Source organism: Cajanus cajan, chromosome 6 (assembly GCF_000230855.2).
Source record: "Cajanus cajan strain Asha chromosome 6, NIPB_CcT2T_4, whole genome shotgun sequence".
NCBI lineage: Eukaryota > Viridiplantae > Streptophyta > Magnoliopsida > Fabales > Fabaceae > Cajanus > Cajanus cajan.
The window spans coordinates 6,949,816-6,957,717 of NC_138522.1; the positions used below are offsets into that span (position 1 = coordinate 6,949,816).

At 35.3% G+C, this 7,902-nt stretch overlaps 1 pseudogene; it reads right to left on the reverse strand.

Moving 5' to 3' along the window:
- Nucleotides 1–688: 688 nt before the first annotated feature.
- LOC109797999 (large ribosomal subunit protein uL6 pseudogene) lies at nucleotides 689–1,130 on the reverse strand (annotated as a pseudogene).
- Between the last annotated feature and the right edge of the window lie 6,772 nt (nucleotides 1,131–7,902).

Sequence of the window (7,902 nt, forward strand, 5' to 3'; positions counted from 1 at the left end):
AGAGTAAAGGGAAATGACACCTGATATATGGTGTGAATAGAATGTTGTTGTTGGTGCCAATACAGTTTTTATCGGGGATCGAGAAATAGAGAAATAGCAATTATATAAGATAAGTATTGTTGGAAAGGATTATATATATATATATATATATATATATATATATATATATATATTTGTATTTAATTAAAAATTAAAAAAAATATTAACTAATGAAAGTAGTTAAATAAATAATTAATATTTATTAATCTAATTAGTATTATAGTTGATTATCAGAAAGTCTTAAATTTCATAAAAATATTAATCTTTTTTATTTTTAAATAATAAAAAGTATAAAATTCTATTAATATGAATATTAAAATAATAATTTTAAGGAGTATTTTGTTATATTAATATAAATATTCTTTTATTTTTTAAATTTTGAAAAAATAATACATAATTTATTTGGTTCATTTAGAAAATAATATATAATTTTTATTAGTGCAATAATTCGTGTCTTCATAATATATCACATTTTTATAATTTTTTATTTAATTATTTTTGTATTTAATTATATTATAAATTTAAATTATAATATATATCTATATTATCAATTAATTTAAACAAAAATATTTACAATAATAATCAATAATTATAATATTTATTTGTCAAAATTATATTAATTTTAATTATATATAGAATTAATACGCCCTCAAGCATGTCCACCTTCCTAACTTAATAATAGGAACAACAAAATAAAACACTAAACAAAATATGCAAAATATTTTCCTACAATTAAATTAAATGAGTTTTAAAAAAAAACATTTTTCTTGTAGAGGAAGTTTCGTATCTCAATGGCCTTGTTGTTGTTGGTAATGCTAGCATTGATGGGAAAGTGAGCGTAGACGATCCTCATCTTGTAGTGGTAGTCCTTGGTGACGCGATTCTCAACATCGCTGAGGGCGGTGCAGATGGCTGCGGAGGTTTTCCGGGAGCCAAACCAGGCGTCGATCTTGAGCTTCCTCTTTCTATTATCATTGGTAGATCAAAATCGAGGTTCAAATGCTTGAAGTCTCGAACGAGCTTTCTGCGGGGACCTTGACATGAATGACCTTGGCGTGAACCTTGATGCTGACGCCGTCTGGGATGTTCATGGTTTCGGAAGAGAGAATGGTTTTCATTATTTTTAAAGGTTTGAGTCATACATTATAAAATGTGTAAATGGGCCAAGCCCAGGCCTCTTACTCAATCTTCTTTATACACTACAGTATGTAACTTTACTTAAATCTAAATGGATAAGTAACCTGATTCTTTTTTTATTATTTGGAAATTTTATAATAATGTAATTCAGTTTTGTTTAATTTTTTTTAAAAATAAAATAAAATCATAAATAGATTAGATACTAATTACCTATATGGTCCTTCTATTATCATCATCACTCTATTTTAAAATAAAAATATTTAATTTTTTAATTTTAAAAATATAAAATTTTAATCTTCCAATTAAATTTACATTTACTAATTATTAAATTTTAATATTTATTTATACTTAAGTGATATGACATTTTATAACATGAGATTTTATAAATAAAAGATATATAAATAAAAATTTTATTAATAAAATAAATATCAATTATTGTATAAATAGATACAAATAAAGATTTTTTATGTTATTTTTTATTTTTATTTTTATATGTCACATAATTAAATATCACATTACTTAAGTGGTAATAGATTATCAAATAACGTCAAAATTTAATAATCAACGAATATCAAATTATTGAGAGAATTAAAATTATCTTATTAAAATAATATATACATGAAAACAAACATTTAAGTGGACCATTGCTAGTTTGATTGATGAGAGGTGTAAGTGAGCAACTCGATCCATTATAGGTTGAACCCAAATGGGTCAACAGCAACCTGGGTTGAGTTTTATGACCAATTATAATTTTTTTTTTTTTTTTGCATAGGCCAACTTGTTTTTAATGTGGGTCAAGTTGGTTCACGAGTTGAAATCCACTTTGACAATTCTAGGGGAACCCTAAGGATTAAATACAAAGAAAATTATTAGATAACTAATTATGAATAAGAAACCCTTATGAGTATAACAATTTCCTTATTTTATATATACCTTTTTTTAAAAATAAATTTGTGTAAAAGTTTGTGGGACATATTATATGTACAACTCGTACACTCACATTTCTTTTATTTTTTTGAGATTGTACTCAATATTCTTATGTTATTAGTTGAAAAATGTTACACTCACACACTCGAGTTCTCCTTCCTTTGGTGAAACCTCTTAAAAATTATAAAGATGTTACATTTACATCCTCTAACTTTTCCTTCCTCATCGAGTCTTTCTTGAGCTCCAACGTCATCACCTCCTCCTCCTCCCAATCTATCACCTTACTCATACATCAACTACCCTAAAAAATTTAGCCATGTTTGCTTCTAGCCCATACTCAAGAAAAGGATGATTGGTGACTTTCATATCACCTTATTAAGGCTTAAACATATTTTTAGTCCCTCAAATTTAAGATAAATTTGTTTTTGGTCCCTCAAATTTAAAATTAATTTTTAATCCATGTAATTTTTAAAAATATTGTTTTAGTCCCTTACATTACCAATAACATATTTGAAAGTAGCTAATTAAGACAATTATGTTATATCAATTAGATTTAACGTGATATTTTCACTAATAGAGATACTAATAGGTAGATTTTATGTAATAATATTTGATAAATTTCTTAATAAAATTTGAATATAAGGACTAAAATAAGATTTTTTGAAATTACATAGACTAAAAATAACAATTTTAAATCTGAGGGACCAAAAATAGATTTATCCTAAATTTGAGAGATTAGAAACATATTTAAGCCCTTTATTAATGTTGTATCAACAAAAATTATCATATTTTAAATAAAAGAGATAAAATTAAATAGCATAGAAAAAATGTTTGATGAACTAAAATTTCCTTAATTAAAAATTGACGAATCGGGATTAAAATTATATATTTTACAAACTAACTTTTAAATTTATCATTCTTATAAAATAAAATTAATATAATATATATTTTTAAAATATATTAAAATATAAATATTTTAATTATATTTAAATTATTATTTAATATATATGAAGTTATAATTAAGGGTCATCAAAATTTATATTTAATTAAAAGTTATTAATATTTTAAAATTAAAAGTATAAAATGAGGAAGGAGAGTGAGTGTGAGAAAATGTCCTTTCATCTTCTCTTTCCGTTAAATTATTCATTCAAAACGCTATTTGTTCCTGCGTAGAAACACTCCTCTTGTCGCTTCTTCTTCGTGGTCTTCTAAATTTTTGGTGCCGACCGAATAGTGGCTCCAAAGGGTGGGGAATGTACCTGCAAAGGCACTCCGAGGATCAATTAAGTGTTCGGTATAAAGCAATAAAGGCTTTTATACTAGATAAAGTGTACCTCTTTTCTGTCCCATCACTTGTGTATTTATAGTGACGTATTTGGGCCTGGTGGGCCTTCTGTCTTGGGAGATGGGTAATACCTTGGTTAACCATAATCTCCCTCAATTAAGCATGATAAACGTTGTGTAGAAGATATTCTAATCTATCATATTTTCCACGTGGGTTGATGCACTTTGGGTCTTCGGCCATGCTTTTAGCCGAAGAGGTGTTCGGTTGTTCGTATGGCCGAGGGGGTGTTCGGTCGAGCTTGAGACCAAAGTGATGCTCGGCTATGCTCGAGGCTCAAGGGGGGTCTCGGTCATGCTTGAGGCCGAAGGGGGTCTCGGTCATGCTTAAGGTTGAAGGGGGTCGCGGTCATGCTTGAGGCCGAAGGGTTTTTGGCCATGTCTTCCCTTGATGCTTTTTTGCCTTACTTGGGAACATTTGGGGGTGTTCGGTCAAGCTCAAGGCCGAAAGGGGGTTCGGCCGTCTTTAAAGCCGAAGGGGTGAGCCGTGTGAGGGCTTCTTCGGTTTGGGTGTTTGTTTCGGCCCCTTCAATGGCCGAAGGGTGGTCGGCCCAGGGTTTGGCTGAAGGAGGTATTCTCAGTACACTGTTTCCCCAAGCTCGAGGGTGAAAGCTGAAGGGGTTTAAGTGGGATGTGACTTTTGATGGACTTAGGGTTTCTGTACGTGTCTCGGGCATCGTGTCTCTTGCTGCATGATTGTGACCGTTGCATGCTTGGCTGCCCTAGGGTTTCGAGCCTTGGCGTGGTGTCTTTTAGTTTCCAAAAGCATTTATAAGGGGCTTTTGGGATGCCGGGGGTTTTCCTATATATAGGTTGGTATGGTCATAACTCATCTCGCGCTTTCTTCATAGTAAACACTCTGCCCCGACACCCTCATTGCTCGTAAGCCGAATACTCATTCTCAAAGGTCGGTTCAATCTAGCTTTCGGTCGGGTTGCTGGGTTTAATGATAGCTGAAAGGGTAACTTTATCATCTGGGTCTTCGTCTGGTGTGAGGGTCTCAGCACATGATGTCGAGGTCGAGGTGTTAGAGGGTTCTCCTAGGAGTTTGGGGTTAAGTAGTACCAGTTTATCTGGGAGTTCCTCGTCCGGCTCGGACCTTCCTGATGCCGAGATGAGCCCTCGGGATTATAGGCAAAAATATCCCCCATGAGAGATCCCGGGGTATGACTAGGTTGATGGTGAGGTGGCGGCGTACTTCTCGCGTTTTTATGAGAGATCTGGCGTGGAACGACTCCTTAGTGTCTGTACATTGGCCTTGTGGGAGGATTCGGATCCCTACCCGGTTATGTTGCTTCGGTGCTAGGTCGAAGGCCCTGAGGGGGCCGACCTGGTGTTTCTTGCGAAGCAGGAAGGTCAGGAGGATTTCTTTTACATGTGCGAGTGTTTCTTTCGAGAGCTCGGCATGTCCCTCCCTTTGGACCATTTCCAAATGGGAGTACTTAGCGTGTTGAACGTTGCGCCGACTCAGTTACATCTGAATGGGTGGGCTTATATGCAAGCGTTCCGAGTCCTTTGTAAATATCATTATAAAGAGCCGAGCGTAGGTCTTTTTCTGCATTTTTTATGTACTCGTCCGTCAAATAAAATAGTTAAGTGGCTTTCCTTAATTAGGCATGCCGACCGACCACTATTGATATCCACGTCGTTATGGAAATCAAATAATTCCAGGTCCTCCGAATTAAAATGTAATGTAGTGAGCTAACCTAGGTCGAATCTCAAAGACAGAAATCAATTTGTTTGAAGATTTTATCAGTTCAATTAGCAAGGGGATTGAAGAACAGTTTAATGAATATTAGATCATAAATTCGAATCAATTGAAACAAGATGGAAATCTAATCAAATGAAAATACCAATTCAAATCTCAGATTTATACGGTAATAAGGAATTAATCCGAATTCCACTGTTTATCATTCAATTCGAATTGGAGAACGAAGAACACAATCGTGTTCTATGGAAAATTAGACACAAATCTGTTTTATAAAATTCCAATCCAAATTGAATCCAACTTCGGTGTTTTAATTTCAAGACGAATTGAATCTGTTCTTGAATTAATTAGAGCTAAATCATAATCATGAATTTAGGTCGAATTAATCAAGAACAGATTAGAGAGAAAGATGAATTCCAGATTTTAAAGATTTTAAAGAACAGATTACCGCATAATCAAAAACTTGAATCGGTGCAACGAACCTAGCCGAGCATCTTCATCATCCTTGCTTCACAAATCTGTGTTCAAGTCTGAGAAGAAGTTCGTCCAAGAATTCCAAGAAGCAGAAACAGTTCGTGGAGAAAGGAGGAGGGAAAAAACAACTTTTAATTCCAAGAAACTGAATCTGAAAAATCTCTTCAACTGACGAAAAAGTGTTCCCCTTACATCAATGTAAGTTTTGCTATATGTAAACGACTTAATGGGCCTAAATCTGACTAAATAAGATCCAGCCCATTAGCTTAAGTCACTAATACACTAATTACAATTCATTAAGTCCTAATCTAAAAACAGAAAATAAATCTGCACAGAGCTGCGACTTTGTAGGCAAAATTAGACATCCTTAACGTCTGAACTGGGCTTTTCTTCCAACATAGAAATTGTAAATCTCTTTCTTATCTTTCCAGGGACACCAAGAACGTTCAATTCTAAGGTCTATAGCTCCAGATATGGCCTGTACAAGAAAACTGTTCAAAGCAGGAAAAATATGAAAATTAACTAGGAAATGCAACTAATATCTAAAATGACTTACTAAATCAAAACAAATCTAAAAAATATCAAAATAACATCAACACAAGTCTAAAATACTATAAACCAAACATAAAAGAATGTGTAAAATTATATCTATCAACTATTGAAGCCCTTTACTTCGTCTTTCAAGGGCTTTAAGTCGGGGTTTGTGAAGGTAATAATAGATCCCATTGCCGGCCGTAGCTTTTTCTATGATGCCGAGCACAAGCCCCTGTTTCTCCTTTATTGGACCCAGCAGCCTCGAAAAAACGATGATTTTTCGGTGGAAATGATGACCGAGGCCGAGGTTTCGACATTAAATTACCTGAAAGGGTTACCTCGATGGATTCCAACTCGGTTTCTTGTGTTATTGCCCAAGTCGCCTCGACCTCGTTTTGATTTAGATGGTATGTACTAATTTTTCCGATTGGTCGTTCTTGTTAAGTTGATGTGTGACTGTTTGACTTTTGCAGGTTGGATGGCTCAACAAGGTCTCGGCATATCGTACTGTCAAGCGATGAGAAACCGAGCCTCGGCGAGGACCTCGGCCAATGACCACCGCAGCGTGGCAATTGATCAGGTGTTGGGTGCGGCCGCTGCCTCTCGTCTGCCACCTCGGGATATTATCCTTCCGGATCCCAATGGCAAGAAAAAGAAGGATAAGGGGAAAAGGAAGGCCGACGCAACTCGCGCGGAGACCAATCGGCCCAAGCACCGTCGGGCGGAGAGCCCCTCAACGGACTTGGCCATACCTTCGGCCATCATTGCAAAATATTTTTTATCTGATGAAGTTTGGCCGACCCGAATGATGTCTTCTAATTTACTTTCAATGTTGGGTCACCGGATGCTCGACTCTGCTGCTCCTTCGGCTTAGTGGGCCATGGCTTGCGAGTTGCAGATCAGGGCCATGGTGATACTCCGAAAATTAGCCTTGGAGCCCAGGGCCGATGTCCATAATCTCTGGAAAAATTTGGACGAAACGAAAATGGCCTTCCAACAGTCGGTCGAGGCTCATGAGGCCACGTCCAACGAGAAGTTAGCGTTGGAGGCAGAGTGGCTCGATTAAAAGAGTCTTTAGGTGAGATGGAGGGCCAGGCAATTACGGTGGAGGACGTCAAATGGATGAGGGCTGAGGAGATGCAGGTAGTCTTGGCTCGGGAGGTGATAGACTATGGCTAAGGCCAAGGAATCCAAGAGGTGATATACTAAAAGAACCAAGAGGAATGGGATGATCATAAAGACCTTTTTCTTATGTTTGTACATACAGTAGTTCTTTTGTATATGTTATTTTTGCCTTTGTATTTGTAAGGCACTTTACTTGCTTTTTCTAGTGTTTGTATATTGATTTTAAGGTAGGCTACTTGGAGAGTTTAACTCAATTTAACCTCCTTAGTTGATACATTCATTTTGTATTTTTTCAGTAGGGAAAAAGGGGTGACATTTAGCAACACTTGAGTGTGTGATTAGTAAATAGGCCAGAACTGGGCCTAGGCAAAATTTTGCATATTGGACTTATTTTGCTCCTAATTTTTCATAGATTTGATTTAGCTAGGTCTCATCATCATATGATGAACCTAACTAAACCAAATCAAACATTTTTGAATTAATTCATGGAGCAATTATGAGCCAAGGCCGCCTAGCTTTCTTCCTTGTTCATGGCCGAAATTTGCTTAGTCTCTCCTTCAAGTTTAGTAGCTTCTCTTCCAAGTTTCTAAACTTAGGTAGGTTGAGCTGACCTTACC